The sequence below is a fragment of the Chelonia mydas genome, chromosome 4, assembly GCF_015237465.2.
Source record: "Chelonia mydas isolate rCheMyd1 chromosome 4, rCheMyd1.pri.v2, whole genome shotgun sequence".
Classification (NCBI taxonomy): domain Eukaryota; kingdom Metazoa; phylum Chordata; order Testudines; family Cheloniidae; genus Chelonia; species Chelonia mydas.
Window position 1 is genome coordinate 60539497 of NC_057852.1, and position 14236 is coordinate 60553732.

Consider the following 14236-nt stretch of genomic DNA (forward strand, 5'->3'; position numbering starts at 1 on the left):
ACGGAGTTCTGATAGCACGGATTCCTCTCCCCATACAGAGATCAGATCCCGTACCTCCCGTTCAGTCCATGCTGGAGCTCTTTTGCGATTCTGGGGACTCCATCATGGTCACCTCTGCTGATGAGCTCTGCATGGTCACCTGCAGCTTGCCACGCTGGCCAAACAGGAAATGAGATTCAAAAGTTTGCAGTTCTTTTCCTGTCTACCTGGCCAGTGCATCTGAGTTGAGAGTGCTGTCCAGAGCGGTCACAATGGAGCACTCTGGGATAGCTCCCGGAGGCCAATACCGTCGAATTGTGTCCACAGTACCCCAAATTCGAGCCGGCAAGGCCGATTTAAGCACTAATTCACTTGTCAGGGGTGGAGTAAGGAAATCGATTTTAAGAGCCCTTTAAGTTGAAATAAAGGGCTTCATCGTGTGGATGGATGCAGGTTTACATCGATTTAACGCTGCTAAATTCGACCTAAAGTCCTAGTGTAGACCAGGGCTAAGAGTCGGAAGATTTCCTGGGCCTGTTTGTAGGCTAGTGGCCTCAGTAGTAAAGTGTGCGATGTAGCAGCAGTCAGTCTGGAAAGAACGAGCCTAGAACACCTTCGGGTGAGTTGTGTCTCTCGGTCTATGAGAGCAACCTGCATATTCTCTCTCTCTCTCTCTCTCTCTCTCTCTCTCTCTGTTTTTGATTATTGTGTGTGGTTATGGATTCTAAGAATAACAGTGGTGTTATGTTGCAACCTTCCAGCAAAAATATTAGCTATTTTTTACCTAACTTCTCTGTGTCTATGCCATGAACATAACATTCTAGAATCTTCATCTTGATAGAGAAGAGCTACTTTACAGCATCTCAAGATGAAACTGCTTTGAAATATAATGTTTTTCCATATAAGCTATTCTCACAACATGTACGTGTGTGTGTATGTGTGTGTGCACGCACAACATATGGAGGACATAGCCATGTGGTTAATTTCAGTGTCATGTGATACATTTATTTATCATGAAACTTTTGATTGCCTCACTTACCTTTGCCTGCTAATCTCTCACTCCTGGGATTCATTTTAACATTCTCAAATCCTAAGCAGCTTCAAAGTGCTTCTGTACATCAGTCACACAGAAAATTTCCTCTCCCCACCCCAAATGGAGAACTTCTCTCAACATTACTAACCTAAAGCCTATTTCTGGCAAATTCAGTCTTTATTATTTAACATTCAAGTCAGGTCAGGCATGAAAGGCCTGCTACTGGTACCACATAACCCAATACAACCTGCCAGATATTCACTGGAATAAAAAACAATATCCACAGTGAGTAACTCCATCTGGCGCAGATGCCTGGCAGCTAGTTCTTGGCGGAACAAAGGTTTGGTTGAACCAAATCTGCTGCAGACAAAATGTCAAGCAATTGGCATTGCAACTCAGTTCTGCCCTCCAGCATGTCCTGCAACTGTGCTGGTTTCCAAATGTCTTGATCTCCAACCCTTTGGTCCAAGTCAGTACCACCGAGAGGGGGAATTTGGTCTTAAGGCAAGCCTGTCCTTCCTTATTTTTTCTGCCTAGATGTACATGTCAAAGATTTGGGTATAATGGTCACCCTTTTCAAACCTGCTTGTTGGAACGTGAGGACAATGTGCACTGCTGTGTCAAATGATCTACAGAAAGTCAGTGATCCTAGAAAGCTGCCATAATTGACAGAGAGCTGGAAAACTCTGAAATCAATGTAGCTGCTCCCTCTGAAACAGACTAACAACACAGACTCTCTATACAAGAGGCATTATATGTTTTTTCTGACACGGAAGAAGAAAACAAGACTGCCATGAACACAGCGTGGGTTATGCAGTCAAAAATTCATTAGCATCCAAGATCAAATGTCCCACTGTAACATCAGAGTGTACGTATAAGGTGGGTGCACAACTGGTTGGAAAACAGTAGTTATCAGTGGCTCACTGTGAAGCTGGAAGGACGCATCAAATTGGGTCCTGCTGGAATCTGTCCTGGGTCCAGTTCTATTCCATATCTTCATAAATGATTTGGATAATGGCATAGAAAGTACACTGATAAAGTTTGTGGACAATACCAAGCTGGGAGGGTTGCAAGTTTGGAGGACAGAATTAGAATTCAAAATGATCTTGACAAACTGGAGAAATGGTCTGAAATAAATAGGATAATATTCAAGAGGGACAAATGTAAAGTACTCCACTTAAAAAGGAATAATCAATTACACAAATAAAAAATGGGAAATGACTGCCTGGGAAGGAGTACTGCGGAAAGAATCTGGGGGTTATAGTAAATTACAAACGAAATATGATTCAACAATGTAATATTTTTGCAAAAAAGTGAACATAATTCTGGGATGTATTAGAAGGAGTGTTGTAATCAAGACACAAGAAGTAATTCTTCTACACTACTCAGCACTGATAACGCCTTAACTGGAATATTGTGTTCAGTTCTGGGCACCGTACCAGGAAAGATGTGGACAAATTGGAGACAGTCCAGAGGAGAGCAACAAAAATAATTCAAGGTCTATAAAACATGACCTATGAAGAAAGATTGAAAAAATTGGGTTTGTTTAGTCTTGAGAAGAGAAGAATGAGGCAGGACATCATAATGGTATTCAAGTATGTAAAAGATTGTTATAAAGAGGAGTGTGATAAATTGTTCTCCTTATCCACTGAGGATAGGACAAGAAGTAATGGGCAGCAAGGGAGATTTAGGTTAGATGTCAGGAAACACTTTGTAACTGTCAGGGTAGTTAAGCACTGGAACAAATTACCTAGGGAGGTTGTGAAATCTCCATCACTGGAGGTTTTTAAGAACAAGTTAGAGGAACACCTTTCAGGGATGGTCTAGGTAATACTTAGTCCTGCCACAGTGCAGGCAACAGAGGTCCATTCCAGTCCTACATTTCTATGATTCTGTATTACTAAGAATATCTATCACAGGTAGATTTGCCAACATCATCAGTACATGTACCCCAACACTTTCCTCCTTCTCTGAGAGAAGGACTTGTTCTACCAGCAACCTGACAGTCTCATCTGTAAGCGAACATTTGGACAATTACTGTATCTACTGGGGGACTCCAATGCTAGAGATCACGAGATGTGGCTGCTAAGCATTAGCCACCATGAAGTGAGAAAAAAATGAATGACAGTGGGCAAAGACTAATAGAGCTCTGCACCCACAAAGGACTGTGGATTATCAACAACTACTTGTAAGGTGCTCATGGAAACATCCCATATCTGGACAGTGGCACCAACTGGATAAAAAGCACATATAAGAGAGTCTCCAAGCTTCAAATTTTCAACAGCGCAGACTGTGACACAGACTACATGCTTGTGTGGTGCAAAATAAAGCTTTTACCACATAAATGCCATCATACCAAACAAAGCTCTTACCCACACATTGACATCAACAGCACAAAAGACCAAGGAAGATGTCTCCAATTCACTATAAATATTGGGCGGGGGGGGGAGGGAGAGAAGGGGGAGGGCTATGTCATCGATTGCAACTTCCCTTGAATGCTGATGCAGCATGGAACACACTCAGAATGAATATCCATATAGCATCAACCTTGCTTTTAGTAAAAGACTGTATGAGGTAAAGACTGGTTTAGAGCATACTCTGAAGAAATGCTTCCAGTTACTAAAGTGACAACACCTCCAGTACAATATGAACCCCTCTCCTGAGCCTCAGAGAAGCCAAGAACACAACGAACAGCAAGGCAATGTACTCAATCATAGTAGCTCAATCTGTGCGAGATGATATAAATGTCCTTTGGACATGGAGATCTAAGAGGTATGTATCATGGACTCAAGAAGGCAATAGACCCTTCAGTAAAGACTGCCCCAGTTAAATCTCTTAATGGAGATATCATCACTGACAGAAGCAAAGAGATACAATGCTGGGTGGAACACTGACACAAACTCTGTTCATGCAAAACCACTCTTTCTGAAGCAGCCATAAATATGATTCCCAGGCTCCTGAATACTAAAGAGCTTGATACAAAGGACTTCACTAGGTCATCTAGTCCAGTCCCCTGTACTCAAGGCAGGACAACATAGAGAAACACCTGTCAGGAATGGTGTAACCTGATCTTAAAACCCCCCATGACGGAGATTCCACAACCTCCCTCATGTATAGAACCATCTAAAAATGAGTTTGAAAAGGCAGTCCCCTCCATACAACAAGGAAAGGCACAGGAAAAGATGGAATTCCAGCTGAAGTACTGAAACAAGGAGCACAGAAACATCTGCACAATGTTTTGCTTGCCTGGTGGAGTGAGGGGCACCGCAAGACATGAAGGATGCCGTCTTCATAATGTTGTATAAAAATAAAGGTGATTGAAGGGATTGCAACAACTACAGAAGAATCTCTCTTCTCAGTGTTGCTGGCAAGACATTTGCATGGGTCTTTCTCAACAGACTGCAAGTCCTTACTGAACATGTATATCCCGAGTCAATGTGGCTTCCATGCTGGTAGGTAAACTATTGAGATGGTCTTCGCATTAAAGCAATTGCAAGAAAAGAAAAGGGAAACCTCTCTACATGACTTCCATAAAGCTTACAAAGGCTTTTGACCTGGTCAGCAGAAAGGGCCTTTTACAGTAGCAAAAGAGAGAACTGGTTGCCCATCAATCCTTCTCAGTCTGATTTGATCCTTCCATGATGGCATGAAGGCTACAGTCCAGTGTGATGGTGATGAATCTGACCACTTTGAAACCCACAGTAGTGTCAAACAAGGAAATGTTCTGGCACCAGCACTCTGGTATATTCTTCTCTCTGTTGTTTCGTTATGCTTTCTTAGCTAGCGCCAATGGTGTACATATCCCATACAAGATCAGATGCATGTCTAAGAGCAAAAAGCAAAGTCAAACACCTGCTCAGATAACTTATTTTTGCCCGTGGTGCAGTGCTCATAGGAGCTTTGCAACAGCTTTGTGTTAGCTTGTGATGTCTTCTTTAGTCTGATAGTTAATCCAAATTCAAGTCGGCATCAAACACTAGTATAGCCTGGCTTAATCTTCTGGCCCTGTGCCTTATGCCCATTTGTGGCAAGGACTGTCACTTGAGAATTGCGGGAGGGTGACACACAGTAACTGAACTACTTTGGTACTTAAACCATTGTCTTTCAAGATGGACAGTTACTATAAAAAATTATTTAACAATTATATTGTAGTGGTGCCTACAGGCCAATCAGATTGTGGCCCAGTTGTGCTAGGCACTCTACAGACACTGAAAATGACAGCCTTGTCCTGGAGAGCTTACAGTCTGAAAGATAAGACACAATGGTTAAAACAAACAAGCAGGTTGGGGTGTGGGATGGATGAGATAGTGTAACAGAATAATAGAATGTGTGCAATTCTTAATCCTGCAGCAGTGTCAGCTTTTCTCTTCATAAAAGTGACACAGCTGTAACATCCTATATGTCACAGCCCTGCTAGAAAAACTGGGTGAAATCCTGGCCCCACTGAAGTCAATAAGAAAGACTCCTATTGACCTAAGTAGGGCCAAGATTTCACTAATGAGCTTTCTACTAATGGAGGGTGTGTTAGCTCATATGTCTAAATTATTCAAATACATAAATGCATGTAGTATCAGGGCCTAGGAAAGGGGGAAAGACTTGCAGAAGCTAATAAGATCAATAAACCTTGACAAGGTTTCCAGAAGGTGATCCCGACAGATGTACTGTGAAAAGATAAACTTGTGCTTCCAGAAACTCTTTAGTTTCCAAGGTAGTTGTCATGAACTTTCCAATGTGACTTTCTCTATTTTATTTTAAATGTTTCCCTTGTACGTCTGACATGTCAAGCCAGCATGTACAAATTTCAGAGAGCGGAACGATTACTTTGGGAGCCCTTACTCTGGGAGCATGAGTACATATCCACAGACATTCACAGCTGGGGAGCTGACCTAACTTAGACTCTGATGACCTATGTATTTCCCAGATGTAATCTATAAAAAGTGCAAGCATCGTATGTTTTTCTCCTGTCTCCACTTTAGTTTATTTCTTGCAAGATCAACTTGTAATATGCTGGAATGGCAGCACACTGCTAGAGTTAAGAATTTGTTGTTATCCTTTATTCTGAAGTTTAAATACAGTTGTTTGTCATATGAAAATGCTTCAGGGTGAAACGTGAAAGTGATTTATACCATCATGTTTAAGGTCTAAATTACACTTGCTTTCCTGGGCAGGGAATGTGGTTCATTGCTGTTCAATAACCCACATCCCCTGTCAATGCATGGTGCAGTCTTCATGGGCTCTCACTGAAAAATGAAATGTATTTATGTGTAAAAGATGGTGACTATATAATTCTCCACTTTGCTCACGCTCCTCAGATGCATAACACTTTGCAAACCACAGCTTCAGGGCACATGAGGTTTACATAGGATTGTAAATCACTGTCTTCCCACTGAGTAAAGTTGTATCAACTAGTGTTATTGTTGGATTAGGATTAATATTTACTTTAACAAGTGAATTGGGAAATTATATTGTTTAGCTTTGTGATATAAACAGATTGAAAACATTGGTTTACGCACACGTGTAGTTTTTACTGATTAATAAATTATACACTTACATGAAATGAAGGTGTGCAGGTTGAAAAGATAGACAACACTGAAACATAAGTATAACAGGGCAGCCTGCCCCTTTAGCAGCCAGGAGTCTTGGACCTGCCAGTCCTATTAATGGATCCCCAGTGTGCCATAATTAACTACTAGTTATGGGAAGAACTTCAAGAAGCAGGTTAGGCCCCTGTATGAGGCCCATGAGATAGGGTCTGCAAGAAGCAAAGCAGTTCCTGGGAGAAGCTGCCACAGTCTCCAGCGAGCAGAGACAGTGGGAACCTGCTAGGAAGAAGGGCCTCCAAGAAGAAAGCCCTGGGAGGCAGTGCTTATCTAAAAGAAAGAACTCTGCAGAGCCTGGGAGTAGGGGTGCAGAGCAAGAGACTTCAGTGAGAGGTAGACTCTGTGAGGGACTCTATGGAAGCAGCCTGGGAGTCAATGCTCTGATAGAGCAGGGAAGGATTTAACGGTAGCCCAGAAGGGTCTGAGGACTGAGCTCAGAAGGTGGGCTGAAGATCAGTTTGTTTGGCTGTTTTGTTTCTCTTGGCCCTGCAGTCCCATCATCTAACTGATCTCACTACGAGGGAGTTTTCTCTTTATGTCTATTCCAATGAAGTTGCCCTTATTCATGGCTCTGAGGAACCCCCTTTCCCTTTTTGCATTGATCGCCCACTGTGTGCCTTAACTGTTGCCTCTTGTATCATACATGTCTGCTCTTTAGGATTTTTGTGGGTGTGTTCTGCCAAGAGCAATGTACATTTTACAAAGCTATTGCCCCCCACCAGGTAATAAGAAGCAAAATTCAAGACTTTTTCCTTTTTTCATGGTCTGCTCTGATCAAAGTAGAAACATTGGAAAGGAATCTTAAGAGACTTCTGAATATGATAAAGCGCCGTATCTATTAACATTAGTGTTGTCTCATGTGCTTGAACAGATTGTGCCTCAAAATTGAAGATTATCTTGTGTATACAGTGTTGTAGCCACATTGGTCCCAGGATATTAGAGAGACAAGGTGGGTGAGGTAATGGCCCAATTTTTAATGGCCCAACTTCTGTTGGTGAGAGAGACAAGCTTTCGAGCTTACACGGAGCTGAAGAAGAGCTCAGTGTAAGCTTTAAAGCTTGTCTCTCTCACCAACAGAAGCTGGGCCACTAAAAGATATTCTCATCCACGTTGTCTCTGTTATCTTGTGGCTTGTCTGAGATAGAATTAGCTTACTAACTGATCTGAAAGAATTCAGGAATGTGCAATATGTGCACTTCTGTATCTATAACTGTGTATCTCACACTAAGATGTGCCAGAGCTGGTCCGGATTCTAGTGCTACAATACAGTTATATATATATATATATATATATGTGTGTGTGTGTATTTCTAATAAAATATTATTTACACTTAGGCTATGTGCTGCATGCAGTGAGCACTACTAATAATTTCCCATTGGAATGACTTGAAGATGGCTTTTGCATCATGTTTGTGTTGCACAATGTGCTTGTGCTTATACTGGGTACCATGATACCCTCATCATTCACCCTGGACAAAAATGACAAGACTGAATGTAATCTGTCTTACTTTTCAGACTGTATAGCAGAAGTAATCAGATTTTTTAAAAATGTACAGTCTCACTGAATGTAGCTAGCAGTAGTTCTAAATGGTTAGCTTAATAACCTTTTGTATCATCCCTCCTGATTACCTGAAATCCAGGCACAACCAAATTCATTCCTGCAAACTAAGAAGCAGGTCAGGTCTGCACGTATTGCATTTAGGGGGAGGGTGGAATATCAATAGAAATAGATCTCCACTACAGTCTTGGGAAGTGTTCTTATTTCTTGAAGTATTTGTGAGATCAATTATGTGAGAAATTCATTATATGTAAATATTTTGTAATAACAAAGTGAATTAGCTGCTTGCAGACCCGTGGACCCCTGTAAATGGGAAGATGGCACGTAACAGGCCAAGTTTTACTGTTCTAAGCATCACCAATATATCTGCTTATTCTCTGAACCTGGAAGAGATCCAGTAGGATTTAGTTTTATGAGGTTTAATGTAAAGGTGTCGTATTTCATGAGATGAAATCATAACACAATGGGCTTGCAGGAATTCTGAAAGATTATTTTTTCAGAATGTTGGCAAGCACTATTCTCCTGAGAATTACATGTCTAAAAGAAAAATATAGATATTCTTTCATTGGATTGAAATGATAACTAATCCTTAATTCTTCCTAGATGGTCTGCATCATTACATGCTGGCTGTGCATTTAGAATGTATGCACCAGGTACCAGTTTTAATTCCATGATACTGTGCAGTATTTGACTGGTCCTGTACCCATGTTTTCAAAATCCCTCTTGTTTAATTTTGGGGTGCTTGTATGAGATTTTTTTTTCTCTGCTCCTCTAAGGAGATGTGAAACCAGATAAGAAACCTTTGACCTATTTGTAGATAATATTTAACTTACAATATGAATATGCATACTAATGCTATGGTTATTAGGACAATCCTCCTTGACTACCTGATCAAGAAGAAGGAACTGTGTTGACTAATTTCTCAAGTTACCTTTCTAGCACGGTCCTACTGTGCTTTAAGCAAAAAAACCTCACTGACTTGATTCTATAGAAAGCCAGTTATTTTTCCTTGGTGGCTTAATGCTTGTGTAGATTTCCTTTCTCTTGCTTTGTTCTGAGAAAGGGGAAGGATGGCTTTGTGATTAAGACACAGGACTGGGAGTCAAGAAATCTGGCTTCTATTCCCATCTCTACTATAGGCTTCTTGTGTGACTCTGAACAAATCTCTTTCACTCTCTGTATACCAGTTTCTTTATTTATTAAAAGATACCATTACATGCTTATCTCCGTGGGATGTTCTTAGGCTAAATTCACTAATATTTGTCAAGCACTTTGAGATGTTTGGATGGAAACACTATCTATGTGTAATGCATTGTTATTAATACAGAGACTGGATCCTCAACTAGTATAAATCTGGTGTAGCTCCACTGGAATCAGTGGAGTGATGCCAGTTCACCTCTGGTTGAGGATCTGGCCCCTAAACTGCTTTGTGCAAAATCTGGGAATTCAGTTGCTCCTCCCCAAGTGGTTGATCATGTGAGATCTTCGGTCTTTTTCATGTAAACCACACTAGGAGAGGGTTGATCTTTGTTTCCATTTAGTAGTTGATCCACATAAAAGATTTATGAATTTGCTAAGGTTTTCAGCTGAGGGTCTTGGGACTTGTCTACACAGTGGAGTAATGCACATTATGCATGTGGGACTAATGTGTTGCACATTAATTTGTCCATGTAGACCCTACCAGTGCTCACTAAAGATATGTCTACACAGGGATAACCCCCCCCCCCCCCCCCAGCTGGCTCAAGTCAGTTGACTTGGGCTCATGGGGCTTGGGTTCCAAGACTGAAAATTTGCTGTGTAGACTTTCCGGCTTGGGCTGGAGCCCTAGTCCTGGGATCCTGTGAGGGTGGAGAGTCCCAGAGCTCAGATTCCAGCACAATTTTTAGCCCCGCAGCCTGGGCCCACGAGTCCAAGTCAGCTGGTCCAGGACAGCCACGGCTGTGCCATGAGTCTTTTATCCCTGTGGAGACTTACCCTAAAGGTTCCCTAGTTTCAAAGAGCACTGCACTGAAGTGCATTAGGGATGATTTTATGAACTCCAACAGTGTCTGCAAGGACCAATTAATGTGCAACTCGTTCATGCTCTTAAGAAATCACAATCCCGTAGTGCATATAACCCCACCATGTAACAAGCCCCTTAGTTATTTAGCACAAGCTGTGACACTTATGCTTTTAGTACTGAAAGCCTGGATTTCAAATCCTGCTGTCAGCCTGAGCGAGATCAGATTGTTTTGGTGATGTGAATATAGGCAGGAAGGGATAGAACTTCCGAGCATGTTTGGCACCTCTTCTGATTATGTTTGCCCCTTTTGCTACAAAATAGAAGGTGGATTTCATGAGCTTCTGATGGGTGAGTAGGAAACATAAGGAACCCTCTCAATATTCAGGGAACTAGCAGGAAAACCCAGAGCATGCAATTTAAATACCTGGTGGCATCAATACAGGAGTGCACTTTAAATCCTGATTATGTCTGGTTCTTTCCTTCTAAATGTGTTTTTGTCTTTCCTTTCTTTTGATAGTTCACAAGCAATGGATGGATCCTGAGGCCCTAACAAAAGGCCCCACAGCAGTTGACACTTTAGGAGTAATGATGTATGTTTGCATCAGACTGAGAATTTGATATACTTCATGTTGAGACCCTTGGGAGCCATTGGTAACACTGATAACATTAGTACTGTAGTCAGTGAGAAGAGTAATGTATCCATTATTTCCTTTGCAGCCTATGAATATTACCATTCTGCTCACTCTTGAGTTCACCACAAAGGTGATACCTTTCTAATGGAGTTAGAAAAATCACAATTATGTTTTGTTTTTCTGGTATTTTAGTTTAAAAAAGTAAATCATTTAAATTGCTTCTCCCATCTGGGAGAGCTAGTGCTAGCAGCTGCACTAGCTTGGAGCAGTCCTTCTGCTTGCTCGAGGGAACCCCTCCTGCAAGACTATACAAGGCTGATTTCAAGGGAACCCAAATAGCAAAATTTTCCAAAGTGGCCAATGATTTTGGGTGCTTCAGTGTTTTGGATGACCAGCTACCATGGATCTAATTTCTCAGAGCAGCTCAGAATCCACAGCTCCACTGCAGTCAACGGGAGTTGCAGATATCTCTTAAAATCAAGCTCAAGGCATCTCAAGTTGGGCACCCTTAATCAGTTGCCACTCTTGAAAATGTATGTCTGGGCATCCTGAAATATGATTCTTTAGAGAATGGCTTCAGCATTATACGTTCTTAATTGCTGGTGCTAAACTATCATTTGATCCTCCTGGAGCTGTTAGTTCCAAATATGAAAGTACCTGGACAAAAGGAATCAAGCTTGGGTATATGCATATATGGGTAGAGTGTAATGTATTTCCTAGAATACCTCTCTCTCATTTTATTGTCAAAAGCTGTCAGCCCAGAAATGTTAACTGAAATATGACAAAGAATAAAGAGGGATGAAGTAAATAAAAATGTTCTAGGGTTAAGCTTTTAAGGCCACAAAGATCTTTGTGGAAGATGGGTGCATGACACAGATAGAGCCAACAGTATCTCAGAAGAAACTGGGTATCAGAAATATCTAGTGTCACCATTCTTGAGTAACATCATGTACTGTGGTTTTTGAGGTTTTTGAATATAATGAGTTACATGGAGTCTGACTCAGAGGGCACACAAAATGTAGCACTGAGCGTCCTCTGGTAACAATAAAGCAATCACACTTAAATGCCTGTCTCAAAACAATAACACGATGAAATATGAAATGGTCTTTTCATTGGAATTCCAATTTTCTATGAGTCACTTTGCCATTCTGTAATCAAAAAGCGTCTGCAAATAGAAAGAGGTCAGGGTTTGATACAAAAGTGATGTGTAAACCCAAAGGAGGAATTCTGAACCCTCAAAATAGAAAATGTGCTATAAATATTATGAGATATTTTCTTCAGAATGAATTGAGTTGCAAATACTTCAAAGGAAACATAGCGGAAAGGCAAGGATGATTTCCAGGAGGATAACCAATATCAGACTCACCTTTTATACCTATTGTGCATCTTAGAACTGTAAACTGTAGATGCCTTTGATTATGTTTATCCACTGTTATTACACAGGAGTACAGGGTAATAATAAAAATAAAATGAAATGAATAGCGTTATTCTAGATTTATACCAGTATATGTTAGAGCAGAATTTGACCCTGAAAATATTGGGAGGATACCACAGTTTTCAGAAATTTGATTCCTCTAATGAAAAAAATGGCTTTTAAACCATAGGAAAATCCTGCAGTTTCACCCACTCGAGGGATGAGGTATATTGGGCTTCAGAGGAGATGAAACTTTCCAGCTGTGCTGAATCCAGTCCCCAACCTTGTAGATCTTGGATCATCCATGTGGCGTGCCTATTCATATGCATGATCCCCAGCCCACTCCCTCCCCTCTCTCAGAGCATGGCGTCCTTTGGAGATATGCTGCCATTGGTTTAAAGATAAGTATATGCTTACGTGCTTTGATGAATTGGGGCCTGAGTCGCTACAATGAATCACTGGAGTTTTCCTTGAAATTCACGGCAAAGTGTGCGTGTGTGTGTGTGCAGGCAGATGTATACAGAGGAAACGTTAAATATAGGAATTTATGAAGGCCTTATTTTTTGCCCTGGGTTTAGACAGCTACAGGAAAAAATACACTGCTTATCACAGTAGGGAGATCTCATATCAGTGTGACTGTTTTATTTTTTAATTATATTTGTTTTAATTCTGAATGCAAAGGCATACAGACAAACATAAGATCAGAAAGACCAGAGGACAGGGGACGTCTGGGACACAAAACATAAAAGCCATTTTGACAATATAATCACAAACAATGATATATCATTTTGAATACTGATGAAGCACATGTCATCAAAATTGCTAAAGGAAGTTCTACAGTTAGTATGGTACATAAAAGATGACCACATTTCTGTTTGTTTGGGTTTTCTTTTCTTTTTACTTTTTGTTCCTTGTTCTAGTAATTAATGAAAGGCAACCAGTAGGTTAAATAACTGGCATGTGTTTCTCTTGTAATTCATCAGCTTTTCCATTGCAAGGCCATCCCAGACTTCTGTAATCCATCTGTTCAGTTGCTCTAAATCTGAGTTTCACCATTCTGCTGCTATAACAATTCTCGCTGCAAGTACCATATGTGTTGGAATAATTTATGAGATCTAGACTTATTATCCTCATCCAAATCAGGAAGAATGTATAACTGAGATAATTGGTCCATCATTTCAGAGTAATATTTAGCAGTTTCAGCAGACAAAAAAGACGTTGGCTCTGATTGTAATCTATATAGCAATTTTACACTGGTGAAACGCCACTGATTTCAATGGATTTGTAAGTGGGTTCAGATAGAGGCTGTTTATTGTTAGTTAATGCAAAATATGGGGGAAAGGTGCAGTACCTAAAGAATTACGTGTTCTCCAACACTGGTCTGATATTTTGTTATGGATAATTTATTATGGATAGAAGTTATGGATAATTTGTTACCAAAATGTAAAAAATTAATTATGTAAACTAAAAACAGCAGGACAGAATTAATTTAGGTTCTGAACAGGAATCTTCCTCTCCATAAGATTTAATGTGGGTGTGTTTTGTGGGTGTGTTTGGGAGAGGAAGTTTAGAATGTGTGCACTCTGGAGAATATACACTAGCAATAATAACGTTATGAATAATCAAATTATTCAATAATGTAACATTCTTTTTTCACTCAATGGTCTTCTTGGTGTGGATTGTCTCTGCAAATTTGTCTTAAATCCACGGAAGGTGGTTTCAGGGGCTGGAGTCCCTCAACTTCCTCTCCAGTCTGTGAATCTCTGGGGGATTGTGAGTTAATCTAGATTCAGTCATTTGTTGGATTCTACCATGGAATGTGAGAAAATATCCTTATGAAAGGAAATGGAAAATTATAGATGAAGGAAGATCAGTATCTGACTTCTCTGCTATCTATATAAGTAATACCCTGCAAAATAAATGTATCTCTTGCTGCAGGGTTTTCACTTTCCAGTTGCTTTCACTGATGATGGCTGGAATGTTTTCTTTGTGGTACATTATGGCTGATGAATTCTGGTC